General features: G+C 54.2%; 1 non-coding gene across 1 annotated transcript; it reads left to right on the forward strand.

Moving 5' to 3' along the window:
• The first annotated feature begins 8,776 nt into the window (after positions 1 to 8,776).
• Positions 8,777 to 8,848, forward strand: TRNAE-UUC (transfer RNA glutamic acid (anticodon UUC)). Its single transcript has one exon. It is a non-coding gene; the product is annotated as a tRNA-Glu (tRNA).
• The last annotated feature ends 1,340 nt before the right edge of the window (positions 8,849 to 10,188 follow it).

The following is a 10,188-nucleotide window of genomic DNA, read 5'->3' on the forward strand; positions in this document are numbered from 1 at the left end:
TCTTGCTTATTGGGGTATTGCCAGCTCTGCAGGCATTTGCTCTCCCCTGAACTTTCCCAGATACTCCTTTTTTTTCTTCTTCTTCTTTTTTTTTCCAACTGGGGTCAGCTTCTGGCCCTCAAAGCTCTTCTGGGGCAAGCTGCTCAGGCAGTTGAGAGCAGAGGTCAGAGGTGTGATTGCCATTTGGCAGCGGGAGAACCTCAGGCCTGGGGCGGGCACAGAATGAAGACGAGTGTGTTAGCCTGGTCCCCTGCTTCACTGAGGTGATGGAAAGAAGGAGGTTCAGAAGACCAGGAACATGCTGGCTCTGCCCAGGGGTGCCAGGGGTGGCCAGGCTCATGTCCTTGCCTTCCTTCGGCTGCAGAAGGCTGGCTCGTGAGGAGGAGGAGGAGGAGGAGAACTTTGCAGACCTCTTTGAAACGTACAGCCGCTGCGATGCCAGCCAGTGCCTCTACAGGGGAGGCAGGGAGCAGTCAGAAGAGGAGGGGTAAGCCTCTGCAGCAGCAGTTTCCCAGCCTCCTCCAAGGAGTGTGGCCAGATGTGTGAAGGGCTTGCAAGAAGGTGGAGGGACGCCCTCCCTGGGGTGGGGTGAGGGAGAGGGACGCACCTCTCCCACGGGGATGCTGTTCTTGCAGAGGAGGCATGCCCCTCTTAGCACTGAGCAAGGGCTCCTCCAAGGAGTGGAGGGTGCTGCTGGGCTCTGCCCAGGCTCTTTGGTCTCAGCAAGAATACGGGCAGCCAGGACACTTGAGAGCCAGGTGGGGCCAGGCCAGGAAGCTCTGTGGGCACTGTCCCGCTCCGTCCCCTTGGTCTTTGAGGGGGGCTTCCTGGCACCACTCCCTGCTGGGACCTCCCTGCTCAGCAGCCTCTTTGCTTCCCCAGCCCATGGCAGCTGCTGCTGTGCTCCTCGTGTGCTGCCAGTGGGACCCACCGCCAGTGCTCCTCCGTGCGGGATGCCACGGGGCTGTGGGAGTGTGACGGCTGTGCTGGCCAGAGCACTGGTAAGGGGCTGAGGACCTGGGTGCCAGGGCTAGAGGCAGGTGCCAGGCAGGCCCTGGCAGGGGGTGGTCAGGGTGGGCATGGCGGAGTCACCCAGGAGGGTTGCGGGACACAGATCTGATCTCTCCAGTCCAGTGGGTGTGCGGTGGATCTGCTGACCTTTCTGCCTTCCCCTTACAGCATCCTGCGGGCTGTTGGCACCAGGCTGCCCCAGCACCAGCCAGGCAGTGCTGGCATCCTCCCCGGGCTCCCCGGATGCTGGGAGCAGCAGCTCGGTGCAGTCTCGGAGAGACAGGAGGGCAGGCCGCTCCAGGCTCCTGCACCGGCCCCCACATCCCTACAGCCGGCCCTGAAGACCGCTGCTGAGGGCACTGATGCCCAGCCGCTGGCAGAGGCAGTCAAGGGGAACACCCCGGGGCTAGCTGTGCAGGAGCTGCCTGCGTGCTACAGCCCCACTGCAGTGCCTGCCCTGAGAGGGCCGCTGTCTTCCCAGCAGCAGGGAACCACGCTGTGCCAGCAAGGGGAGGCTTGGAGAAACTGGTGAGGCACTTCTCCCTGTTTGCAATAGTGCAACTGACTGCTCTGTCGCAATGGCTGCAGCCCTGAAGGACGCCAAAGACGAGAAGACCCTTGTGCTCGGAGCTGTGCAAAGGAGTAACTCTCTCAGGCTCCGCCTAGGAGAGTTGCCCAGCTGGAGTCTAGGCAGTGAGCAGCAGGCTGCCTAGGGGAGACAGTGTGCAATCTAGGGAGAAAGGCAGCTCTGTGTCTGAGCTGCTTCTGCTGCTTTCACCCTGGAGGTCCTTGTGATGCCCAGAGCACAACAACAAGCACAGGCGGGTTTTCCAGAGAAGCCTGCGATTGCCTTTGTGACCTTAGGAGACAGCGGCTCTGGCTGGGAAAAGTTCCTCCGGCTGCTGACTCACTCACTGGGATTGTGAGACTCTGATTGCAGCCTTTTCCTTGCCAGGGCACTTTTTCACTGCCTCCTCCCAGTCAGCCCTGCAAGGTATTCATTGCTGCTCTAGAGTTTTCTTCTCTCTCTCTCTGTAGACCTGCTCAGAAAGCCCCTGCTCTGCCAATTAGGGCTGGGCTCCAGAGCTGGGCATCTTTTTCTTCTCAGCAAGCCTGGATAGCTCAGTTGGGAGAGCATCAGACTTTTAATCTGAGGCTCCAGGCTTCAAGCCCCTGTTCAGGCGACAGCCTTCCTATTTACTCAGTGAGCTTTCCCCTTTGCACAACAAGTGGCACTGCCAAAACGGAGGAACCCCGGGGGCATCCTTAGAGCCATAAATAAACTCTTGGCATCCAACTCCTGTCTCCCACAAAAGACACAAGCTCTCCCTATCCTTCCTCAAGGATGAAACCAGCAGAGGCAGCTCAGACACACAGCTACATTTCTTCCCACATTGCACTCTGCCTCCCCTAGGCAGCCTGCTGCTCACTGCCTAGGCTCCAGCTGGGCAACTCTCCTAGGCGCAGCCTCAGGGAGTTGCTCTTTTGCACACCTCCAAGCACTCCTAGACTTTGGTGTCCTTCAGGGCTGCAGCCACTGCGACAGAGCAGTCACTTGCACTGTTGCCAACAGGGACAAGTGCCTCACCGGTTTCTAAGACAAAATCCTCCCACAGGAGACGATTGGGTGTGATTTACCCACAGGAAGGCCTGGAGAAGATGAGGAAGGAGCAGCAAAAATACATCTTGCAGGACAAGAGCCTAACAAAAGCAGTAAGTCACAAACTACTGACGTGGGGCTTCTCTCCCCATGTGCAGGCAGGGTGAGCGCCCTCCCCGGGGGATGCATCCCAGCCCTCCCGTGCACCAGAGGCCATGCAGAGGGTGTGGGGAGGATGCCCAGGCAGCCTTTCCCTCCAGGCTGGGACAGAGCTGGCGACTGGGGATTAAAGGGCAGACTAACATGGGTGACACTGCTGTGGGTGTTTGCTGCAGGCCACCTGAGCAGGGAGGAGAAGGAAATGAGGCCTTCTACAGACAGCTGGAAGCAGCCTCACAGTCACAGGCCTTGCTCCTCAGCGGGTTTTGAACCACCCCAATACCTGCTGGAGGGACAACACAGCAAGGCACCAGCAATCCCATGCTGGGATGGGGCTAGAAAGGCCAAGGCCCATCTGGACTTTAAACTGGCAAGAGGTGTCAAGGACAACAAGAAGGGCTTCTCTGAACACCTCCGTAACAAAAAGAAGGCGCGGGCAAATGTGGACCCGCTGCTGAATGGGGCAGGGGCCCTGCTGACAAAGCATACCAAAAGGTCTGAATGCCTTCTTTGCCTCAGTCTTTACTGGCACGACTGGCCCTCAGGAATCCCAGGCCCTGGAGACCAGGGGAAAAGTCTGCAGAAAGGAAGACTTTCCCTTGGTGGAGGACGACTGGGTTAAGGATCCCTTAAGCAAACTGGACACCCACAAGTCCACGGGCCCTGATGGGATACACACCCACGAGTGCGGAGGGAGCTGGCCGATGTCTTTGCAAGGCTGCTCTCAATCATCTTTGAAAGGTCATGGCGATCAGGAGAGGTGCCTGAGGACTGGAAGAAAGCAAACGTCACTCCAGTCTTCAAAAAGGGCAGCAAAAAGGACTCAGGGAACTACAGGCCAGTCAGCCTCACCTCGATGCCCGGAAAGGTGATGGAGCAGCTCATCTCGGACATCATTTCCAAGCCTGTGAAGGATAAGAAGGTGATCAGCAGTCGTCAGCACGGATTCACAAAGGGGAAATCACACTTAACCAACCTGATAGCCTTCCAAGACGGAAGGACTGCCTGGGCAGATGAGGAGAGACCAGGGGATGTTGTCTACCTTGACTTCACTAAGGCTTTTGACACTGTCTCGCATAACATCCTCACAGGCGTTTGGTAGCAGAGCAAGCCTCTCAGACCAACGCCCATGAAGACTGCATGCTGCTGCTACACTCCCACCCCCATGCAATGGGCTGCTTGTATTTTGCCTTCCGGCTAGCATCCAGCTACCTGGGAGGCCACGCGGATCCACTTCGATATTGGAAATGTTCCGCATGAGAACGAAGGTGCAGCATCACTTCCTTACCTGAAATACTGTATCCTAGCGTGTGACTGCACAGCATTTTCAAGGGTGATTTTGTTCATGAGCTGCGAGAGTTTGATCAAGGTGTTTTTTAAACACAGGATCTGGCCTCTGCAGCTACTTATAATTGCAGGCACAGGCTTTGTGCTCTAAGATAACCTGTCTTTAAGGACCACATATTTTCTTCCTTTATTCATTAAAGGGGCTCATTTCATAAGCCTCCTTGATGAGGAATGTGGAACACCAGGAGCAGCGCCAAAGGGAACTAGTGGGCACAGAGGCTGAAATATAAGGAACACGTCCCTTCCTTTTCTCAGCACAGAGCTGCCCAGCATAAGAGCAGCTCTGCCCATAACGACCAACCTTTTCTGTTCTTCAATCACTTCCCCTAAAATACGATGAGGAAAAAAGCAGAGCCGGACAGAGCCTTGTGCTCTGAAAGAAAATGGTGCTAAGGGATAGCCCGAGTGTTGACTTCTGGACAGAGCACCCTTGGAAAACCCAGGAGGGGCCTCACAAAGTCCAGAAAGGGAGACCTTCAGAAATTACGGATCTGGCATGAGAGTTTGATATCATGTCTGTCAGGGTGCGGAACGGGCTGGTGGCTCCCTGGGGCTTAAGGGGAGCAGGCAGGGACAGCCCCAGCCCTGGACATCAGGCACCTCTGGGGGGACAGGGACAGGCCTAGGCCAGGCTGGGACATCACCCTGCGGCTTGGAGCCTGGGTCAGCGGAGCCCATGGCTTGGCAGGGGCAGGGCTGTGCTGGAGCTGGGGACCAGCACTGCTACAGCGCTGCTGGGCAGGGACCAACAGCCCTGGGCTGGGCTGAAATGGGGTCCCAGAGCCGGGGCCCCGGGCAAGGCTGGGGGTGCCCAGGGGAGGCTGGGCAGGGCCATCAGGGCCCGTTGGTGCCCTCAGGCTCTGACCTTGTCATCATGCCCTTGGTTGTAGCAATGTCTGCCAATAATCAAATTTACTTTTGGGAGTGTGGAAGTAAAGGTTGAAGAGTGACCAAATAACTCTAGGCATGTTAGATTTGAAAACTAATGCGTTCATCTGTGGAAAATCTGCTGTGTTGCCTGATGCTGCAGGGAACAAAGCTGTGACAAGAGGCCGTTTTCAAAGCTTCCCTGACCTTCCCCCTCAAAACACCTGCTTTCATAAAAGACAAGCTCCCGTGCCAAGCAAGAGAAGTGTTTTTATTCCCTGACTGTAGGGCATTTCCCCTTCCTGGCCCTCCCAGCCTGATTGTGGAGTATGGGACTGGTAGTCTGCCTTTGGTCTTTCCAAGGTCAGGTTAAAAGACAGCACTAGCATTCTTCCTTGGAAATGAATGAAGTTGCCTAGAGCTCATGATGGAGGGTTACTCATTAAATCCGAAGGAGCACATCTGAAACCGTTCAGTTGGAGAATGGCTTTTTTTCTTTTCCCCTTTCCTCTGAGACTTGTAGCTTTGAAAGCTTCATAGATTCTGATGTCATGGCAAGCACTTCCACATGCCAATACTGTTCAGCCTCCCATGATCATGCTCTGATCACACAGTGATGTGGAAACCAAGAGGGATGCCATCTAACCTGAAGATTGGCTGTGGCCTCATGAAGATGTATGGCGTAGCCAACATCTGGGTTCTGGGTTGAGCAGCTTGGCAGTTCTGCCCCTCGGGGCAGGAGATGAACCCTACCTAGGGAGCTCCAGGGCGCCCCAAGGCTGGAGATCAGCACAGACACAAGGAGGGCAGCGGTTCAGCCCATGCCCTGCTCCTGTCACCACCCCCGTGGTTATACCACAGCAGAGCTTGGCCATGTGGTTCCTGCTCAGGATCTACCCTGTTTCAAGAACATGAACCCTGCTCTGCCTGGACATGCATCATTCCCCGCAGAGGACCCAACAACACCTACCAGCACAGACCCTCTTCGGTGGGGAAGGGCTTGCAGTGACGCTGTGTGAGAACCGCATCCAACAGCCAGGACTCAGCCACCATGACAAGGAAGACAAAATAGGGCCCTGTGGGATACTCTCAATGTTCCCTCCCCACGGCCCACCACAGACCTTACTTCTCTCTTTGGGGTCAAATGAACTCCAACAGCCCTCTGAACAGCCTGGGGAATTATCCATGTCCCCATCGCAGTGAACACAGACAGAAAGGGGAGGAAATAGAGGGCATTCAGTGCAATTCTGACTTTGGAGTTCCTGAAGACCCCTCCCCAACTTACAGTATAGGTGGGCCTTTTACCTCAGTGATTAGTGCCCAGGCCTTGTAAACCAGGGCTTGGGAATTCAAGTCTTACTAGGACCTTGCTGCAGCCATCTCTGTTTAGCTTTCTCGTGCTCTGTCAGCACACAGTACACCACCCAAGTCAGAGAGCCACCAGTGAACCCAGCTGCTGGCTTGGTCCCTGTGAAGGCTCCTCTTGGGCAGAACCACTCCTCTGTCCCACCAGGAAAGGCAGGGCTGGCTCTGTCCTACATCCAGAGGACAAAGATTCGTCCCTATCCCCAGGATTGATCCATCATCACCCCCTCTGTTCTCAAATGCCTGGAGGAGAGGCTCTTGTCCCTGCCTCCCTCCTCCCCTGCCAATCCAGCTTGCACCAGACCTTTTCTGCCTCTCACCGTGTTGAGGAGAAGCAACTTTTCCAAAGGGAAGACCTGAGTTCCCAGCATCTCCTTCAGTGCCACATATGTCACTGCAGAGAAACAGACCAGGGCTGTGCTGGGAGGACTGGCCTCCTTTAACCCCACAGCACCCTCCATCGCCCGCCATGGTTCAGCTAGGTTGGAGGCAGGGAGACCAGTGGATTGCACTTCAAACTGATCTTTTATCCGATGGTTCGATCTAGGCAGCAGAGAGCCTCTCTCCCTCTAGCGTGGATCTTCCAAGCTCCATCTCCTCCCTGGCTTCCAACCCACAACCCAAAAGCCTCTTTCTTCTTTTGTTTCCACATTTCCAGAGATGCCCGCGGAGCCTTTAACACCTGGTAAAACAGCTACCGAAGTCTCCTAGCCCCTCTGCAGAGGAAGAAACTTTTGTCCCTAGAAACTTTGAAATCAATGCATTGCCACCAAAGACTAATCTGGTCCTTGACCCACCTAAGGCATTTTGGTCACTAATACAAAGAACATCTGCTGCTGGAGCAAGGGACCATTCTCTGTGTGGTCCTCTGTCTGTTGGTGTTCAAATCACCCTCCCTCATCTTGTGGTATCTTTCCATGCTGCTGCTACTCCTGTGCAATAACAGGCACCAGGCTCAGGATTTTGGCCTTCTCTTTATCCCAGGTGAGATCAATTTGAGCAATTCTTTTTTTACCCCTTTGAACACTTTGCAGTGTTCTCTGCTCTGATTCATTGATGTGTCCACTCTGTTCTGTACGTTTTCTCTTTATAAAGCAATTGTTATGAAGTTCTTGAAGACAGACAGCTATATTATTTGCCAATTAGGTAAGCCTCAGGTACTCAGACGTCACCTCCCCTCCACTGCTATGCAGCATGTTTCTGGTGGCTCCTGCTTCAGTGAGCCCAGCCACAGCCCCACTCACTGTAACATGCTGGTGAATGAGCTGGGATTCAAGTGCTTAGGCATTGCCTGATCCCAGCAAAAATGAGCCAAGACACTTTATGTCAGAATGACTTAAATAGGAGCTGAAAAGCAAACTCACTGCTAACCATGTGGTTCAATGAATAGGATTGATGAGTCCTGTCCATGCGTGCTCTGAGAGGGACATGTCTATGAAATGCTAGTGGTCATTCAAGCTGGGAGCAGTCCATGAGAGGCACAGGCTGCACTACTTGCTCTGCTTACTCTGTGAAGGGTTATAGCTCCTAATTCCCAGACCAGAGGGGGAATACTGACCCTGCCCACTGTCCTCTGGCAATTTCCCCTCTTCTTTTCCAGACAACTAAGCCACAGTGCCCTCCCAGGCATGTGAGAGACATGAGAGATCCTGGTCCCCAGCTCCTCATTGCCTCACTCTGCTGAGAAGGGAGGCAGTGCTTTGGGGTTTGGCTTGACCCCATCACATTCCTGTGGATCCTGTTCAGCCCCACATGAGGATCTCTCCCTTCTGCACTCTGTGATAACAGGAAACACCCCACATCCAGGAGTCTAAATGTCAACTGGACTTCAGTCTTGTGGGTCAAGCTTTTCTTTCCTAAGCTGATCTCACCATCACTGCATCTGAACCCACCATTTTTATTCCTTTCCTATGCAGCACAATTTTTGTTTCCTCTTGCCTCCTCTCTCCCAGTTCCTGTCCTCTCTATCCACTTGGAGGAGATAGCACAGGTGAGGGGCTGTCAGCAAGTTTCCTTCTGCAGCTTTCCCCAACATGAGACAGCTCTCACTTTGCACAAGCTGCGAATAGGGAGCCACTAGGCAGGACTGGCCTGGGGATGCCCTGCCCATGACCTGGACAAGAGTTGTTCACACGGCAGCCGGGGCATGCCAGTCTCGCCTGGAGGAGCGACCGGTGCGATGTCCAGAGTACTGGGACTGAAGGGGTGACTTGGAGGATTTCTCTAGCCTGCATCAGAGCCCCAGATTTAGGCATCCACAAAAAGGAGCTGCTGCTTGTCCAACTCACAGAACACCCTCTGCACTTCCTGGGCATTGCCAGTTCTGCTCATACCCAGGGCCCAATAACTGCTCTTGGCCCAGCAGGATTTTTGACAGGCAAGGCACCATTTGGAAAGCAGGCTTCCTGAACTTTAGCTTTCATCCTTTCCCATGTGGTCCAGCGGTAAGGATTCCTGGTTTTCACCCAGGCGGCCCGGGTTCGACTCCCGGTGTGGGAAGTCTTTGCTACGAGTTGACTTTTGGTGGTTTGGGCATCTTGCATGGCCTTTTATTTTGTCTCCTCTGTTTTGCCAGTGGTAGATCAAAGGGTACCAGCTAGGACCTAAACCCAACTGTCCTGCCGAAAGGTGAACACCTCAATGAGCTTCCTTCTAACATCCCACAAACCCTTCCCTGTGTTCCTATCCACAGAATAACCACCTCCTCACCCATCACACACCACTGTCCAGCTGACCTTTACAGTTCCTTCCTAACTCTGTAATACTCTATCTATCCCACAAGGGAAGTCCTGCTCAAATGACCTCCAGCAAGCTGCTCTTCATGCTCCTCTCAGCTTCTGCTGCTACCAACATATGCCCCCTTCTCAAGTCTGCCTCTTTCCAGAAAGCCAAGGACTTGGCCTGGTGTGCCAACATCCTTCACATCCTTCAACATCCTTCTCCACCACTAGCCTCAGCCCCCACTCCAACCAGTGAGTCAGTGACCAGGAAACAGCAGGGACTGACTGAAGGGAAGAAAGACTCACCATCCCACTGGGAGTCCCTGCCTAGGACTGGGAAAAGTGCTGCTCGCACCTGGACTGATTTCTAGCAGGCATCTGTCTGATAGCAGATATCTGAACCTTTCCATCTTTCACCCACACACGATTGTTAAAGCAGGCAGTTTGCTTGCACACAGTGCTGCCCAACTTTGCAGACCTCCTGAAGGACCTGAGAGCACATCCCTTGGCAAGGGGCATGTCCTAACCACCAGCGTTTCCGCTTCCTACCCAGCGCGCCCAGGGAGGTGCCTCACTAGGAGTCATGGTGAATCTAGGGTAGGGGAACTGGCAACACATCTGTCCAGCTGGGCACAGTTTGCTGGCCAGCTCTAAACATGCTTTGGGAAAGGCTGGAGCGGAGGAAGCACCAAGCCACCAATCCCTCTTCTCCAAATCACAGCTTCTCCTTTGGCTCTGAGAAGCAACCATATTGGCCACTAGCAAGGGTGGGATCCAAATCCACTTTCAGGGAGCACTGCACAAAAGCAGCACATGCCTTGCCCATGCCACTGTGTTGACACAGGCTCTGAGCAGTCCAATGGTGACAGCTCCTGATATCATGACCCTTCACAGCAGGACCTTTCCCCAGACAGTCCCATTTCTGGAAACAGGTCCTTTCCCACTCATTTTTCCAGGAGGACAGAACTATCATGCCTGTGCCTTTGTGTCAGCCTGAGAGAGTGGGAAAATGACAACTCTGAGAGGAGCCAAAGAGTTCAGAAACTTTTTGTCCTTGACCCACGAAGGAGACTTACATTGCCCTTTACTCCTGGCCCCCCTCTCCACTGAGGTTTTACT

Source organism: Dromaius novaehollandiae, chromosome 6 (assembly GCF_036370855.1).
Source record: "Dromaius novaehollandiae isolate bDroNov1 chromosome 6, bDroNov1.hap1, whole genome shotgun sequence".
NCBI classification, from domain to species: domain Eukaryota; kingdom Metazoa; phylum Chordata; class Aves; order Casuariiformes; family Dromaiidae; genus Dromaius; species Dromaius novaehollandiae.